We start from the raw sequence: 17870 nt of genomic DNA, 5'->3' as shown, positions 1-17870 counted from the left end.
GGGGTCATGTCTAGGATGACACAATCTACTGGGAAGTAACAATTCTCTATCTTGGTAATGACGTCATTAATAACACCTCGAGGAGTCTTGACTGACCGATTAGCAAGTTGCAGAATTACCGGGGTAGGTTTTATCTCACCAATCCTAAACCTTTCATAAATAGTTGAGGAAAGAAAATTTACACTGGGCCAAAGATCCAATAGGGCCCGATCAAAAGTTATTTCAGAGATGACACAACTTATTAAAGGAGCACCAGGGTCTTTCATTTTCCGAAGGAGTTGGTTTAAGAGAACCGCACTAACATCTACCTAGAGCACCACTTTTTGTGGGGCCGATCATGGTTCCCTTTTTTGAGTGCACAACTCTTTCAAAAACATGGTATAAGCCGAGACATGTTGGGTCGCATCGAGGAGAGGGATGTTAATATGCACTTGCTTGAATAACTCCCTGATCTCCTTGTTGTGAGTCACTTTCTTCTTTCGCAATGACTTGACTATGAGTGCAGTTGGAAAGGAACTATAGGTTATTCTTCTAAATTTTCCTTTCATTTTTCTTCCCCCCCAACTTATGGTCTTCTTGCTCCTTTTCTTCTTCACTAACCTTATTTTTCTCATACGGGTCCTCTAAAATACTCCCACTCCTTAAGGTTGTAACAACTTTGGCATTTTCAAACTAAGGACTCTTAGGAGGTGGTTGAATCTGTTGTGGAGGAAAATCCGGTGGCTGATTTCTAGGATTCGCAACCAGTTGACTCGGTAGTTGCCCTACTTCTCTCCTCTCATTGGCTTCAGCTAGCTGTCCTATTTGGCTCTCTAATATAGCAATAAACTGCTGCTGAGCTAGAATCAATTGCTAAAGCTGCATGAATTGGTCATCAATTGTACGGGTTTGAGGAGGTTGTGGGTAAGCCTGATAAGGTTGGACTGACTGGTTCCTAGGGTAAATCTACCAGAAATTAGCTTTGCACTTATGGCCTCTGAAATTGCTGGGCCATGGAGTTAGAGGGGTGGTACTGTTGGGACTATGTGTAGGTTTGACATGGCTGAGCTAGTTTAGTCTCAGGGTAATCATTGTACTCACTATGAGTCTAGGCTTCAGACCATTTAGATTGCACATCTAGGAGGGTGGTTTCTTGGGATTGGGCCCTATAAGTGAAGTTGGGCTGATTTTCCCACCCAGGGTTACATGGGTGAAAGAATGGGTTAGCATTGGGTTGGAAAAATCCATTGGTTGCATTCACTTGTTTTGGAATGACTGGTTGACATGGGCCCGTCGTAGGGCACTGGCTAACATGATGGGCCGGGATTGCATAGATGGAACATGTTGACTATGATGATAAGGTTGGGTATGGGCCAATTTGTTGATGAATAGCAAGGACTTGATCAAGTCTTTGGGTCATCCCATTAATCTTATCCGGTTGTTGAGACACATGGTTACAATCTATATGTGGCTCAAGTTGGAAGTAGTTTCTCATTCCACAAACTCCGGCCATTGAATTCATTTTATTTTATTTTGTGTTAACCCCCTTTTTCTCCATTTTTTTTTGAAAATTGAAATTTTAATTTTGAATTTTAATTTCAAATTTAGATTTCAAAATTTAAATTCTGCATTTTAAACTCAAATTTGAATTTTTAAATTTTTGATTTTCTCTTTTTTTATTTGAAATTTGAAATTTAAATTCAAATTTAGATTTTGAAAATTAAATTCCTGAATTTTAAATTCAATTTTGATTTTTTATTTATTTTTAAATGCAAGCAATTCAAACACAACCTATGGGCTGACCTAAGGTTTCCTAAACTAGTGGTTCAACCAATGTGAATCATTTTAGGTTCACATGGAATTACACCACCTCCTTTGGTTAGCCAGGTAAGAGGTGGGAATGTGGGAGGCTCCACTTGCTCTTGCAATGACCTAATTAAGTAACCACAAAACCCGCTTAGGCTTAGCCGTTTAACCTCTTTCCTTAGACACCGACCGCCGGTTATGAAAAGTAATTACAAGCTTCCCTAAAATTCAGCACACTTTTAAATCAAATGTGAGGCTCCCTAAAAGATCTTGCTATCCAAATTTTAAATTAGGGTTTAGGGTGAACCACACGTGAAAAGATAGTGGTTTTTGGGCCAAGGAAGGGTTATGAAATCCCCACCTTATCTTATTTAAATTGGATTGCTCTTAAATGGATTAATGGAGAAACACAATAAACAAAATAAATGCAACTAATTGCAATGCATGAACAATTATTTCTAATATGCAATTCAGAAATTTAACATAAAATAATAAAACAAAACTAATTCAGTAAAAGGAACAATTAAAATAATAAAAAAAGAAAACCTAACACATTCATAACTAACAAGATAATTTCAATAATTAAATAATCCTATATGATGCATGCTCTAAAACATATCAAACCCTAGATGTTGGAATGCAAATGCAAAATTTTTAAAATATTAATTTTTTTTATTATATTTTATTATATATATTTTTTGAAATTTGAAATTTGAAATTTAAATTTGAATTCAAATTCAAATTCAGATTCGAATTAAAATTTAAATTCTGAATTCAAATTAAAAAATTTGAATAATTTCCTATTAACAATTAATTATTCAATTAAATAACTAATTAAAGGGTAATTAAATAAAGGATTAAACATAAATTAACAACCACAAACATAAATCCACAATTAATTACAGCAAACTTAAAATAAAAGGATTAATTATGCTAAAAAAAATTAACAACCACAAACATAAATTCTACCAAGAAAAATCGCTACTCAAAGGATTAAACAAAAAATAAAAAAATAAGAATATTCGACAATAAAAGAAAATAAAATAAAATAAACGAAGTGAGTTTGTAATCTGAAAATAAAAAATAGAACTGAATAATCATAAACCGAAATTCACTCAATAAATTCAATGAAAAAAATAGATCTAAGAACAAAACGAAAAAGAAATAATACTAAAAAATAAATTGGATCTAGAAAAAAAGAAATAAAAATGAATAATTAACTAAGAATTCATAATTTACTATTTTACCAAAAAAAGCATTCAAAAATAAAAATAAAAAAACAAGACTAAATTAGGACAACTATACATGAAATGCAATCCAATTTCTCTTCTATTCTCTTTTATTCGGCAATCCAGCAACGCTCTAGTACGCCACCTTTTGCTATTATGTCCTGCAAAATCAAAGAGAAACGAGAATTAAAATGAGATTACAAATCAAGTAATTAAATGAAATTAAAAAAAAATAATGAAACAGATCCAAACAAAGCAAATAAAATTTTTTTCCGTTGCTTCCCCAATAGACCTGTTCATGGGCCGGGTGGCCCGACGAGCCGGCCCAACCCGGCCTGACACCCGAACGGGCTTGAACAGGTATATAGGCCCGTGGGCTTAACCTCGGGCCAAAAAGCCTGGCCTGCAATAAATTCGAGCCGGGCTCAGGATTTGCCAAAATAGCCCGGCTCGGCCCGACCTATAACTAAACCTAAAAACCCTAGTTGAATACCACCTCTTTTTTTCACCTCCTTCCCTTCTTTTTCCAACCGAATTATTCTTCTCCACATCCTCTTTCCCTTCTTTATATTCTTTTTTTAATATAAATAAATTTTGAATTTATATATTTTTTTAATGTAAATAAATTCTGATTTATATTGATTATTGAATAGGGAAAATTTCTAAATTTTTTATTAGGTCGGGCTCGGGCTTTGGGCTTTTTATTAGGGCTGGGCTCGGGCCCAAGTTGTAGGCCCATTGGTCGGGTCGGGCTCGGGTTTGGGCCTAACATATTTCTGTTAATGGAGAGTAAAAGTCCGGCTCGAGCCCGGCCCAGCCCGGCCCATGAACAGGTCTATTCCCCAACAACGGCGCCAAAAACTTGGTGTGTCCGGAAGCGTGTCATTAATCACTTCGAAACACCAATTTCAATATTTATAAATTTTTCGATTCTCAAAACAACTATGAAACGCAGTTAATGGTGAGAAAGGGGTTGTATCCACAGGGAAGCGAGGGAAAAATCGTTACATACTTAAATCTGGGCAAAATAACATGATTGGAGATTGAAGAAACACAAAGTTTAATTAATTGAACTAGAATTCATTAAAATAAAATTCTAACAATGTTGAAAGTGAAACTTGCAAAAAGATAAATGAATATTATAAATAAATATATAAAAAACTAAATAAAAAATCTGTAACTCGGTCAAAGGTAGCAATCTCCGGATCTATCCTTTGACCCTCAAACTCCTCAAGCTAGGCCTTCCATCTTACTTGGCCAAATTTTAGATCTGTAGAAAGGGTGACAAAAATTAAACTTGATAAAAGTAAATTGCAGAAATAAAAATAAGAACTGGAAATTAAAGAATGGAAAGTAAATCTGAAACCTGGATGATCTCCTCTTCCTCTACCCTTGAACTTCTCAAGAACAGCCTTCCATCTTACCTAGGGGCAGAATCGAACCCTTTCTCCAGGCCCCTGGGGTCCTTTTTATAGAGAAGGGTGCATAAAACTGGGATTAGAGAGAAAGAGGGGGGCAACATCTAGGTTTTTGCAGACATATAGGTGCCCTAGGGTTTAGAATGGAGGGTTAGGATTCTTCTAAGGAGATCCTAAGGCTAAAAAGAAAAGGAGAGGGTGCCCAATATTATGTAGGGACGAAATTTGGGCGCCCAAAATTGGATGGTGGAGATTTATGCACCTAGGGCTGAAAGGTGGAGATTAAATGGAGTGGGTGGCGCTCTAGGGTGAATGGCTGAGATAGAGAGTGAAATAGAGGGCTGAGATCTAGTGGCTAAAGGCGAAATGGTGAGGATTAGAAGTTAGGTGGTGCCCTAGGGCTAGAATGCTCTCAAAAGAGGGTGCCCTAGAATGGAGGGTGGAGATTAGATGTTAGGAAGGGATGGAAGGTGAGGATTTACCAGTTAGGGGCGACTAAGGTTTGTTAGAGATGAAAAGAATGAGTGGAGAGATGCTCTAGGGTTTACTAAGGAGAAGGGAGTATGCTAATACAGTAGAAGAGGCGTCATTCTAGGTTTACTAAACAGGAGGCGCCCTCTTTTGTTCAGTTTTTCACAAAAACACCCCCTCTCTCAGATGGAATCCACACCAACTTCCCATAAATGGTATTTCAGCTTTGAAAATTCCCCAGTTTTCCCCAAGATTTGCATAGAGACCCTCAAATGTCACAATATTGAATTTAACTGGGAAAATGGGACATTTTGACTATTCTAAGGCATAAAATAACCCTGAAATGATGCTCTTAAGGCATCAAAATACATAGTTATCAACCACCAGCCCCTCTCCCTTTCACCTGTAGTAAAAGTGAAGTTATCAAGGTCATGAATAAGCTGGTGGAAGATCATGTAATTAGTTTACCAGCAACACCACCACCACCCGAAGTTGACCATGAGAAAGAAAGGCATGGGGGGAGGTGATGCAACTACCATTAGTCACCGAAGTGTAAGAGACCATTTGGGGTTATTTTACCTTATGAGCTATATCTCAATTAAGTCCGTTGTCCTTGGGCCTTTATAGAACCATTTAATGTAAATGTTGGGCCCATTAAGAGCCCATACTGATGGACTCAGGGGTTCACTGTGCTTATTAGTGAATTCAACCAGGCTCTTTCATAGAAGTTGGACCGAACCCATATGGGCTTATGAGAGGACATTGTTGGGATCCCATGCCATACAAAAAGAGCCAAATTGGCCAGGAACTAATTGGGGATGCTAGCCACTTACTTAATGGGCCTAAAGCCCATGATTAATTGGATTAATCAAGATGTCACACGACAGATTAAGCAATCATGTGACTTGGGCGAATATGGCTATGGATATGGGTTTGAATCAGCAATTAGGATAAGAGCATAACTCTTGTCCACTAAAGGAGTGCAGATCCAAATAAAGATTTGGATTAAAGACTCCTCCTAATTGGATTAGGAGTCTCCTTCTACTCCAGACACATCATCTACTCTCAGTTCTCTCCTTCTACTCTTTCCGCCCAAACCCTAGTTCGTTTTCCACTTATCGACTAATCTTGATTAGTCTTGGTTTCTGATTTTTCAAAAAAAATCAGATTCAACTCGTGCTCACCTCCCTTACTCGATCCAAGTTGTTGGATTGCAGTTCTTGTAGAAGGACTGCGTTGTTGAACCAGCTTCAATTCAATCTGTGCCATCTTCACTGAAAGTTGGTTTTGGTACCCTCTTTGGGTGTGAACTACCACTTTGGGAACTATACATGTGGATTCCATATCAGGTATTATTCTCCCTTTTTTATTGTTTCAGATCTAGTTCAGTTTCAGTGCAAGAACAATCCTTGAAAAATACAATTTTTCTAAAACTGAGAATATGATTCTCAAAAGGGTGAAAAGAAATTTTTGAAAATTTTCCCTACCATCCTACATGGTTCAGCCATCCATATGATGGATTTCCCCTTCCTTCAGTGATATTAGAGCTTAAACCAAAATAAACTAGATTTGAAGCAGAACCCAAATCGATAGAATTGTTCTACCTGATTTGCATAATTAGCAGTTTACTAAAAAATCGGTTCTTAGTTTTTGGGCGATTTGATCTGAAATTTTTTTATTATATTCTGATATAATTATGGAATTGTTCTATTATATTTTCTTTGGTTCTTGGCATGTCTGTGTAATGGAGATCGAATTCTTTATTGGCACCAAGATCTATTCACTCGGGAATTATTTATTTGAACTTTTAGTTTGTAAATAATTTTTTTTTCTTTTTAGAAAAATGTATTAGAATTTATTCTAATGTACTTAATAGAAAATTAGGGTTTTTCTTTTTTTTTTTTTACATTGGAAGACCTGCTGCAGCACGCGGAGAACAAGAAGGAGATTTTGCAGAAAAATCTGCAATCCACGATTAACAGTTTTTTGCAGGTTTGCAGTTCGCCTGGATCAGATTTGGACCATCACACTTGCAGCCCTAGATTATTTATTTTTTCTGTGATTGATTGTCAATATTCAGCTGTTAAAAATTTCAGGTTGAAATCTTGTGAATTGTTGCTTGTTTTGGACACCAAACCCTAGGCTGAATTGACCTGTTTGGTCCAAACTAGTTGAACCGAACCAATGGTTCAATGGGGTCTGATCTCAGCCCCATGGGTCACGTCTTAGGTGGCTCAAATTCAGTTATGGGCCAACGGTTAGATGGCCCATCACCTGGAACAATTCGGTCCTCCCTTGAGAAACCTAATTTAAGAAGCAACATCAACCCATCTGCTATGTGGCTGAATTGCTTTTGCAATTTAGCCCATATACCTAGATGATATTATTAGATAGTTCATAGCCTTTAATGGGTTGATTGTGTGTTAACTTAAATTAATTATGGTTTTACAAGCCTCTTGATTGATTGGATCAATTTGTGGTTGTGTGCGCTTGTGATGTGCTAAATGTGATTCGTACATGGGCCATAAGTGCTTGGCCCATGTTTGATCATATGTGGCTCTCTATGAACACCATGGCTGAATGCACATCATTGTCATGGTGCCCTCAGATCATTGGATGATCTCCCCTTTCAATGGGCCCTTATCAGATTCCTCCCCAAGAGGAACCCCACAAAACCCTAGCCCATTTTCGGCCCATTTGAATATGACTATATGAAAGTCAATGGGAGCCAATTCGGTATGACTTATATCAAACCTAGGGACTATTTGCTTGTTCCCTCCGGATTAATATAAGTGTAAGTGATAGGGATTATCATATGATGAATTCTCTAAAGGCCTTCCGTCATTAGCATGAAGGCAGACTGAATCGGTGGGTGGAGATGCACCATAAAATTTGGCTATCCATTTTATTGGTCCAGTCAGTTGGATTGATACATGAGATGATAGGGGCGTCATAGATCGATGTGGGAATGCCTATCCTAAAATGAAAGACTCTTTCTTGGTACCTTGGGGTCCATGATATGATGAGTCAGCACTTACTAGACAGAAATGTTTAGCCTAAAATGTCAATGAACATTGTCTGATGGAGGCTAAAGGGAAAGCTCATTGGATGGGAGGATATGATCTTTCATAGAAAGTGGTGAAGCTTTACAACTAAAACAATTGGCTCCATGCACCTATTTGATTTCCCACATTTCTAGGGGCATGCACCATGTCTCTATCACTGAGATAGGAGGGAAATCTCCGAGATGAATAAATGGAGAAGGAATATAGATAAAATACCATATTATGTACGATAACATGAATCAATTTTAGGTTGTGGACTAATATCTATTGCCTTTTATCAGAAATGGCACACAGACAATTCGCCAAACTGTTGGATGATAACAAACTTAAGGGACCCAACTATGCTAACTAGTACCATAACCTTAATCTGGTTCTGACGTCCAAAAAATTGGACAAGGTTGCCAAGAACCCTGCTCTGGAATGTTCGGGAGACAGGGCTTCTAAAGCACATAGGAGAGAATATCAAGAATGGGAGGAGAAAAATTCTCTTGCCTGGTGTTATGTCGTAGTATCTTTAGATAATGTTATCTAGAGGCAATTAGATAAGATCGAAGTCTACAAAGACATTCTAGATAGTTTAAAGACTGCATGAGGACCAGAATCATTTTGCTCATCAAAAGGTCCTGAAGATGTTGATGACCACCAGGATGACCAAGAGCCAACAGGTCCATGACCACACCATGCAGATGATGGGGTATATTAACAAACTAGAGGCTCTTGGATCCCATCTAGATGATCACACCAAAACTGATGCCATCCTAAACTTTCTGCCTCCCTCCTTCAATCAGTTTTTCATGAACTATAACATGAACAAGCTAAAAGTTAGCCTTCAGGAACTCAACAATATGTTGCAGAGGGCCAAAGAACTAATAAAAAAGGATAAGCCAGTAGCCATGCTTGTGGAAGGTGGAAAATCTAGAAAGAGAAAGAGGAAGGGCAAGAAGAGGCCTCAGAAGAAAGCAAGCAATCCAAAAAAGCAGAAGAAAGACAAGTCATCTGATGAGTGTCACTTCTGCAAACAAACCAGACATGGGAACATGAACTATCCTCAGTATCTGGAATCCAAGAACAAAGAATGTAATTTTGAATCTCTTGTCATAGAGACCAATATGTTGGTCACTTCTTCATCTTGGTGTATTGACTCTGGGGCTTCTACTCATGCATGTAATACATTGTAGGGTTCAGAGAAAGTAGAAGGTTGTTTGATGATTAGATGGTTCTTTACTTGGGAACTTCTACAATAGTTGCAGATACAGTTATAGGAACTGTAGATTTAATTTTCAGAGAAGCAATTGTAACACTTAAAGATTGTCTTTACGTACCACAACTAAGAAGAAATTTGATTTCAGTTTCAAAATTATGCAATGATGGTTATTCTATTCTATTTAGTGATACGATTACTATTAAATTGAATAACAAATTCTTTACTCACAAAGAACTTGAGAATGGTCTCTATGTCCTCCATCCTTCTCTAGAAACAAACATAACCAAAACTACATTGGAAATTATCCCCAAGAAAAGAACACGTGATATGGTTAATCCCACGTGCCTGTGGCATTACCGACTTGGCCATATTAATGTAGATCGTATCACAAGATTGGTAATAAATGGTCCTTTGTATTTTCTAACTATGTAAAATCTTCCAACTTGTGAACCTTGCCTTCAGGGTAAGATAACAAAACGATAATTTGCAAGAAAACCTGAAAGATCCACAATCACACTTGATCAGATACATACTGATGTATGTGGTCCCATGAATGTTAGGACACATAACCAGCACTTTTATTTTATAACTTTCACTGAAAATTACTCTTGGCATGGTTACGTGTACCTAATGAGACATAAGTTTGAACCTTTTGAAAAGTTCAAACAAGAAGTCAAGAAATAGTTGGGAAGACAAATCAAAGCCCTTCGATCAGATCAAGGAGGCAAATATCTCTCCGACGAATTCAGGGACTACCAAAAGGACAATGGGATTGTATCACAATTATCTCCTCATGCTACACCGCAAACCCATTGAATAAGCCACTAACACAAAAAGTGTTTGAGAAACACATGGACAGCATGGGACTCCAGCTTGTACCCAATTGGACCTAAGTGCAAGTGTGAGCTGTTAGACAATATATGCCCTTAGCTCCAATCAAATTGATGTACATATCCATTTATTGTAAGCGAATAATAATACATAATTGATTCATGTTATATTTGGTGTGTTTTTGTGTAATTACCCTTAAACTGGACACTTATGAGACGTGTGTTAGTTTAGAATGTTCTCAGTCGTTAGATAAACTTGGAGAAATTTATCCTACCAAGGCTAACACTGATGTGCTGCCAAGAAGGTTGGGGTAGCCTGTCTCAGGTGCTAGGGTTAGACCCAAAGCACATGCAGTGTATGCTTGTTCGAAACACTAAACCCAAACCATTTTCCAGCTATACCCCGGACCTTGGAGACTAGTGAGAAAAACTAGAAAGTTACACCTAACCCCTAGACTCGATTATGGTACTGCACTGGGTGTCGGATTGGGTTGTCTTTGATATGCCAATCAGTGAGATCCTTTGGGGGTCAAAACCTGGGTATGTTGGGATAGCCTGAGAATTCACTTGTGTGGGTGATCATAGTGATAGGATCAGCCCCTTTGTCAGACAAAGTGAATGATCCGAACTGCAATCTCTCTAATGGATACCAAAACTTCCAATAGTCGATTTCAAACTTGTTTGAGAATTGTTTTGCAAAATATATTTATATGATAACATATATATTATGTTTTAAGAAAAATGTTTGCAAAAGGTTTTAATTCCCAGGACCCATCTGAATAGAGATGCAACACTGCACCTCGCAGCCAGGGTTAGAGGTCCTTCCCTATCGGGTAGTGGTTGATCATTAAGGGCTGAGAGGTTAAGTGTAAGAGACCATTTAGGGTTGTTTTACCTGATGGGCTATATCTCACGTAAGTCCATTGTCCTTGGGCCTTCATAGGATGGATGGACTCAAGGACCATTTAGTATAAATGTTGGGCCTATTAAGAGTGCATACTGATGGACTCAGGGGTTCACTGTGCTTATTAGTGAATTCAGCCAGGGTCTTTCACAGAAGCTGGACCGAACCCATATAGGTTTATGTTAGGTCATTGTTGGGGTCTCATGCCATACAAAGAGAGCCAAAATGATCAATAACTAATTGGGAACATGAGCCACTTACTTAATGGGCCTAAAGCCCATGATTAATTGGATTAATCAAGATGTCACATGACAATTTAAGTAGTCATGTGACTTGGGCGAATATGGGTTTGAATCAGCAATAGGATAAGAGGATAATTCTTATCCACTTAAAGAGTCCAGATCCAAATAAAGATTTGTAAAGACTCTCCCTAATTGGATTAGGAGTGCTGATCTTTAAGGCTTATAAAAGGAGGAAGGGGTGAACTGCTCTAGACACATCATCTGCTCTCAGTTCTCTCCTTCTGCTCTTATTGCCCAAACCCTAGTTTGTTCTCCACTTATTGATTGATCTTGATCTGTCTTGGTTTTTTATTTTTGCAAGAAAAATCAAATTTAACTCATGCTCACATCACTTGCTTGATCCAAGTTGTTGGATTGCAGTTCTTGCTAAATGACTAGGTTGCTGAACCGGCTTCAATTCAAGCTACGCCATGTTTAGTGGAAGCTGGTTTTGATACCCTCTTTGGGTGTGAACTACCACTTTGGGAACTACACGTGTGGATTCCGTATCAGGTATTCTTCTCCCTTTCTTTTGGTTTCAGATCTAGTTTGGTTTCTGTACAAGAATGATCATTGAAAAATATGATTTTTCTAAAACTGGGAATATGATTCTCGGAAGGGTAAAAATAAATTTTTGAAAATTTACCCTACCATCTTGCATGGTTCGGCCATCCATATGATGGATTTCCCCTTCCTTCACTATTGGCCAACAATGCTGAAGATACCCAAAAGCATGTATAGTTGCCACACATGCCAAGTATATGTACAACAGATACATCAAACAGCTAATGACCTCCACCCCATCATCACACCATGGCCTTTCCACACCTAGGGGGTAGACATGATAGGCAAGATACACCCGCCCTCCAAAGGTTATTGCTTCATTACCGTGGCCATAGATTACTTTATAAAATGGTTGGATGCCGTACCATTGAGAAGGATTTGTGCAGAGAATGTTGCAAATTTCTTAAGGTAACACATAGTACATCAATTTGGGGTCCCGATTAGCATACGCATGGACAACGGGTTATTTATCAAGAACTAAGAAGTCCAGGACTAATTTGGACAGTATGGGGCATGACTGGGAACATCAACAACCTATTACGCACAAGGGAATGGACAGGAAGAGGCAACTAATAAGACCTTGTTGAAGATGCTAAGCAAGATGCTAGCCAAAAACCAAAAGGACTAGGCCGATAAGTTGTCTAAAACACTTTGGGCTTATCACACAACAATTAGAGAAAGCACACAAACAACTCTATACTCTTTAGTCTACGGCTAGGAAGCAGTCTTATCGATATAAATACAAATAGTGTCTGCTAGAGTAGCTTACGCAAGACGGACAAGATGAACTAGATGCTTAACGATAAATTAGAATGCATAGAGGAAGCCTGAGAAAATTCACTACAGAAATAAATTAAATACAAACAACTCATGGCTTCCAACTTCAACAAACTGTCTAAGCCTTGAAAATTCAAAGAAGGTGACAAGGTACTAAAAACAACATTCCATGTAAGACAAGAAAAATCAGCTAGCAAGTTTGCTCCTAACTAGGTCAGACCATATCTCATCCAAGAAGCTCACCTAACTGGGTATTATGTACTAAAAGATGTAAACGCAAATGAACAAGATGAAATAGTGAATGGTCACTAGTTAAAGCTGTATAATGAATGATACATGTGCACTACAAGAAATATGGTTTGTAGCGACAGTTTTTGAAAGGGCTGAAAGGCAACTGCTGCTAGAAATATCGATCTTTATCTACAATCAATTAAAGTTGTCGCTAAAGACTAAACGACTACCGCTACTATAGCCACACGAATTCAGTAGGTATTCTCCCCTATGCCTTTACTTCTTCTTCTTCTTCTTCACACATTTTTCTCTTTCCGCCCTATTTGTCTCTCTCCTCTCAATAGTCTCTATCTCTCTTTCTCAGTTGAACATCACACTACAAGTTGAGTAGGGCTTTTCCCTGTGCCTCCTCTTTATATTTCTTCTCTCTCTTTCAATTAAATTTCACACCACCGAGAGAGGCAATTGATTCGAAGCCTTCTAGTGTTTAGAAAGAAAGGGAAAAGGAAAATGGAAATGGATGACGACGAGTGATAGAAGCGATTAACAAGGGAGGGAAAGGTGGAGGAGGAGAGAGAAAACAAGAGGAAGAATTTTGTGGTTATAAAAATTCCCTCATGCAAAGAAGTTGATGTAGGCACACACGGCCTTGTCCAATGGTAGGCCTGCATGTGTTAGGCTGCGTAGTTCAGAGCAAACCCAATCAAGGTATGTGTGAAATAGAGCTAAGCATGCATTCCGAAACTAGTAGCGCAACATCTCTTGGCGACCTTGGATGACCACGCTCCTTGGGTACAGACTGCATCCGGACAGTCCGAGCACACCTACCTCCAGGCGAACTCAAGTATAAATAGGGGCAACCCCCTCAAGGCAAAGGGCTAGAACTTAGAATCACAAGCAAGCACTTGAGAACTCTTGACCTTCTTTGTGGCCTCGTTTGAGTGTTCACACCTCAAGCCTCGTCCACCTTGCACCTCCCTTATACTAACTTGACCATCGGAGTCTCCACCTCGGGTACCAACCTGGGGCCTCTGACGTTCTCCTTCCTTTACTCCTTGCAGGACTGGCCTACCAGTCCTCGACCACTCTAGGCTTCAAACCACTTGACCACACCTTGGCTTGTGAGCGGATTGACAGTTCTGCCCTCAACCCATTTTGATTGGCAACAATTGGCATCATCTGTGGAAACGTTGCTAAGACTCCCCTCAACAAAACTCTCTTAAAATTCAAAAGAATTGACTCCTAAGCATCAATCGACAATGGACCAACTTCAAATGGTCCTTGAAAGGAAGTTGGACGAGGTGGGGGTGCCTAGTAGGAGGCCAACCACAGGGTAACTGCCTTGCTAGAAGCCTAGGGCACCATGGTGAGCGCGCGTCTCCGGACCCCTTTGCCATCAGTCCAGTTGAACCCAATAGGGCAAACCCCTCAAAGCTTGATAGCAGTCAACACGCCAGTCAACCACCAAGGACCTCATAACCCCCTAGCCGAAGAGGAGAAGAATCCGTATAGTCTCACGACCACCGCTGAGACCTAGAGCACCACGCCTCTCCCTCACGTGTCTTGGACTACTGAGACCTCTGATTGACAGAGAGCCAGGAAGAATGGACACAGGCTCACATCAGAGTGTTTTGGGAATCGGGCCGACCCCCACCAAGTCCGAGAGGACCAAGATGGGGCCCAAGCTCCCCTCGACCAAAATATCGTCAACCAGCAAGCACAACTTGGAGCCACCAAGGATGAGCTCCGCCAAGTCAAAGAAAGCCGAGCAAAAGCCTCGGCCAGCAAGAACCATCCGTCCGGAAGGATGGATGCCTTCACCTCAAACATAATCTTCGAGCTTCTCCCCCTACACTTCAAAGCACCTGCACAGAAATGTGCGATGGGACAACTGACCCAGACGACCACCTAGAGAGTTTCAAGGTGCTCATGCTCCTTTATGGATACTCCGAGACCCTAACGTGATAGACTTTCTAAGCGACCTTCAAAGGGGCAGCCCATCAATGGTTCTCCGGGCTCCCTTCTCGCTCTGTCGGTTCATGGGAGAAGTTTGCCAACCTCTTCCTCACCCACTTCTCAAGCAAAACCCCCACCTTCTCTCTTTTGTCCCTCTTACTCCTTAACTAAAGCCTTCTCCTTAAAAACTCTGAATTCTACTCCACTCCTCCTCTTCCTCCTCCCACTTCTTCAGCACAATCTATGCTTTTGCAGGTGAACATAGCTTTGAGGTCTTTCTTCGATTCTTTCAGCTCTATCTATCTGCATTCCTTTATAATTGAAATTGAAATTAAATCTTTGCTTATTTCATATGAAATTCATACAATATTGAAGATGCTTGTATCATGCAAAATTTTATTCTTTCATGTTATGGGATTAAACTTGTATATTGTTGTAGGTGAGCGAGCGTGAGGATAAATTACTATCCGAGCACATGGCTAAATTGTGTCTTGGAAATGAGGAAGTAAGTGGTGATGAAGACAATAAAGAATAGGAAGATACGGGATGGGATAAAATTGATCTAGAAAGCATGGCATCTGGGACAATAGAGTAGAATTGCAACAAATTGGTTGAGCATTCTTTTTTTCTTTGTTTAATTTTCATTGGCATGCTTGATAGTAGTTGTATAGAATGGATTTCCATTTTTTGTATCACTATGCGCTTTTCCGGTCTAGCTATATTTCACGATTTTCTAGTTCAAATTTGCAATGTTCCTCGAGTTAATTTGGAGGTTATTGTTTTGAGAAATACAAAAACATAATTAAAATAGTTTTGTATTCAAAAAGGAAACCCTTTGCTCAAACATATTCAAAATGTTAGATGGATGTTTGCTGATGTTGTTTGTGACTTCTTTTTAGGGCAAAATTCTGGTGCTCTATATTTAAGGTTTCACTACAAGAAAAGTGGGCATTAGCGGTAGTTTTTTTTGCTGACACATGGGTGACAACCGCGAGAAATTTTAACTTCCCGCAAAACCCAGGCTCTCCCCCCTCCTGCTCTTATATTTTCTCACCCTTTCATATCTCCGCTCTCCTCTCTCTTTCTCCCTGTCTCTCTCTCTCAATCCAACAAGTTTTTCACCCTTTCTAATTCTCGCTCTACCCTCTCTCTCTCAGTTAACCATTTCTGATTTTTCACCGGCAACAACATCAGCAACAACATCTCTCTCTAAAGCCCCGAGTGTAGTAAGAACTGGGAGACCTCGAAGCTCGAGTTCATTTCCCAGTGCAACAGGCCACAATCTTACTAATTTTCTATGTTCCGAAACAGCCTCCTCGTCTCAAGTTCTGCTCACATCTCACATCCTTGTCATTCATCACCGACAATGATAATTTTCCTGTGCAGGGTTTGAGTTGTTTATTTCATCCTTCATTTTTCTTCACTTCTTCAAATATACCTTATCCTTCATTTTTCTTCACTTCTTCAAATCGAAGCCTAAGCTTCTCGAGGTACCTGCTTTTGTTCTCTTTCTTCCAATATGCTATACGGTTCTATTTGATTTTAGGGTTTCATATAGAGTGAGTTGTCGATCCAAGTTTCATTTATTGAATTTGAAAATGACCTTTCCTCGTTTGATGTTTATTGAAATGAAATTCAATAATAATGGTGATGGTTTGGTGCTATTATAATAGGTCTCTATGTATATGCATTTGAATTTGTTGTTTAGTTGAGTTGCTCTGAACCTGTAACCTGGTTGGTGATTACCCGATGAACATATAATTATACAATTAAAATTTATAGAAAGGGAAACAAATCTTTGTTATAACTATATATACCTATAAAATAATTTTTTTGTTGAAGTATTGATCAAGAAAAAAATTTGTTGAAGTACTTTTCTATGAGAAATTTTCATTTGCACATATATGATCAATACTAAGCACATAGATGAGAATTTTATAGAAACGGTTCTGATTCTTCTGTCTTTGTCCATGCAAGACTGGTTCAAACTCAACTAGAGTTGGGTTTCTAGACTAAACTGTGTGATATCATGCATGAAAACTATCTAATCTGCATTCCCTAATGTAAGTTGATATCTAAGGCTGCATTTAGTTTGACGGGAAAGAATAGAGAAACAGAAGGTCAAGGAAAAAGGCTGTGTTTTTTCCACTGAGCCATGGGTCAATAATATCTAACCCACGAAATTAGAAACGGTAGGGGGGATCCTCTCTTATATTCAATAAAAGAGTAAAGAAGATAAAGTGTCTAGGATTACCTGACTCTAGTAAGGAAGATTTCTATAGCATGAACAGTAATCCAAAAATTATTTCAAAGTTTAAGAAGTGATCTTGATCTTTATTCAACTACTAATGACTTCATTTATACAGTTTGCTGGATGTTTGCCTTGATATGCTTCTATCTTAGAAGATCATCGACTTTCCTGGATGTTTCCTAGATGAAAATTTCATGCAGTTTGCTGATGAATGGGAAACTTCATATTTTTCTAATAAAGCTCTTTGTTTTAGCCACTTGTAATGATATTTTGTTAGTCATTTTGATAAATCATTGGATTTCAACCATCTTAGGCAAATGCATTTTTTAATTGTACTAATCAGTTTAAGCTGGAAGCTTTCTATGTGTGGTATTTTCCATTTCTGTCCACTTGTACAGGTCAACTTTGATCCATTTCCTTCTCAGCTTTCCTTTTCTTCTATACTGGTCAACTCTCTACTGAATCAACAATAAACTCTAGTAATGATGGAGACCTTAATAGGTTAGCCAATTCTTTGTTTCTGAAAGATTTCTCTAGCTAGATCAGTTTCCGCTTGGACTATACTCAATCAATTAATTGATAAGGAAACTATTGCTTCACTTAGATTGGTAATGGTTTTATTTCTCTAACGTACTCGTGTAATCTGAAAGACTCTTTTAAATCATTTGTTGAAAATTAGATATGCAAAGTTCCAGATGGAGTATGGGTTTTTAGCGTTTCTATAATTCTGGAAAATTGTGTGCTTGTTACTAAAAGGTATTCATGCTTTAGATCTCATTGGGCATATAGTTCCTAAAAATGTCTTTTTCTGTAAGTTATTTTTTAATGTTTTTAAATTTAATTGTCAGATCTACGAAACAAATCTTTTCCTTGTTATAATTTCTGAAGAAAAAAACTACTCACG

The sequence above is a fragment of the Nelumbo lutea genome, chromosome 5, assembly GCF_056320005.1.
Source record: "Nelumbo lutea isolate HS-2025 chromosome 5, American lotus-T2T, whole genome shotgun sequence".
Taxonomy (NCBI): Eukaryota; Viridiplantae; Streptophyta; class Magnoliopsida; order Proteales; family Nelumbonaceae; genus Nelumbo; species Nelumbo lutea.
The sequence above is the reverse complement of the archived record's forward strand: the minus strand, read 5'-3'. Positions refer to the sequence as shown.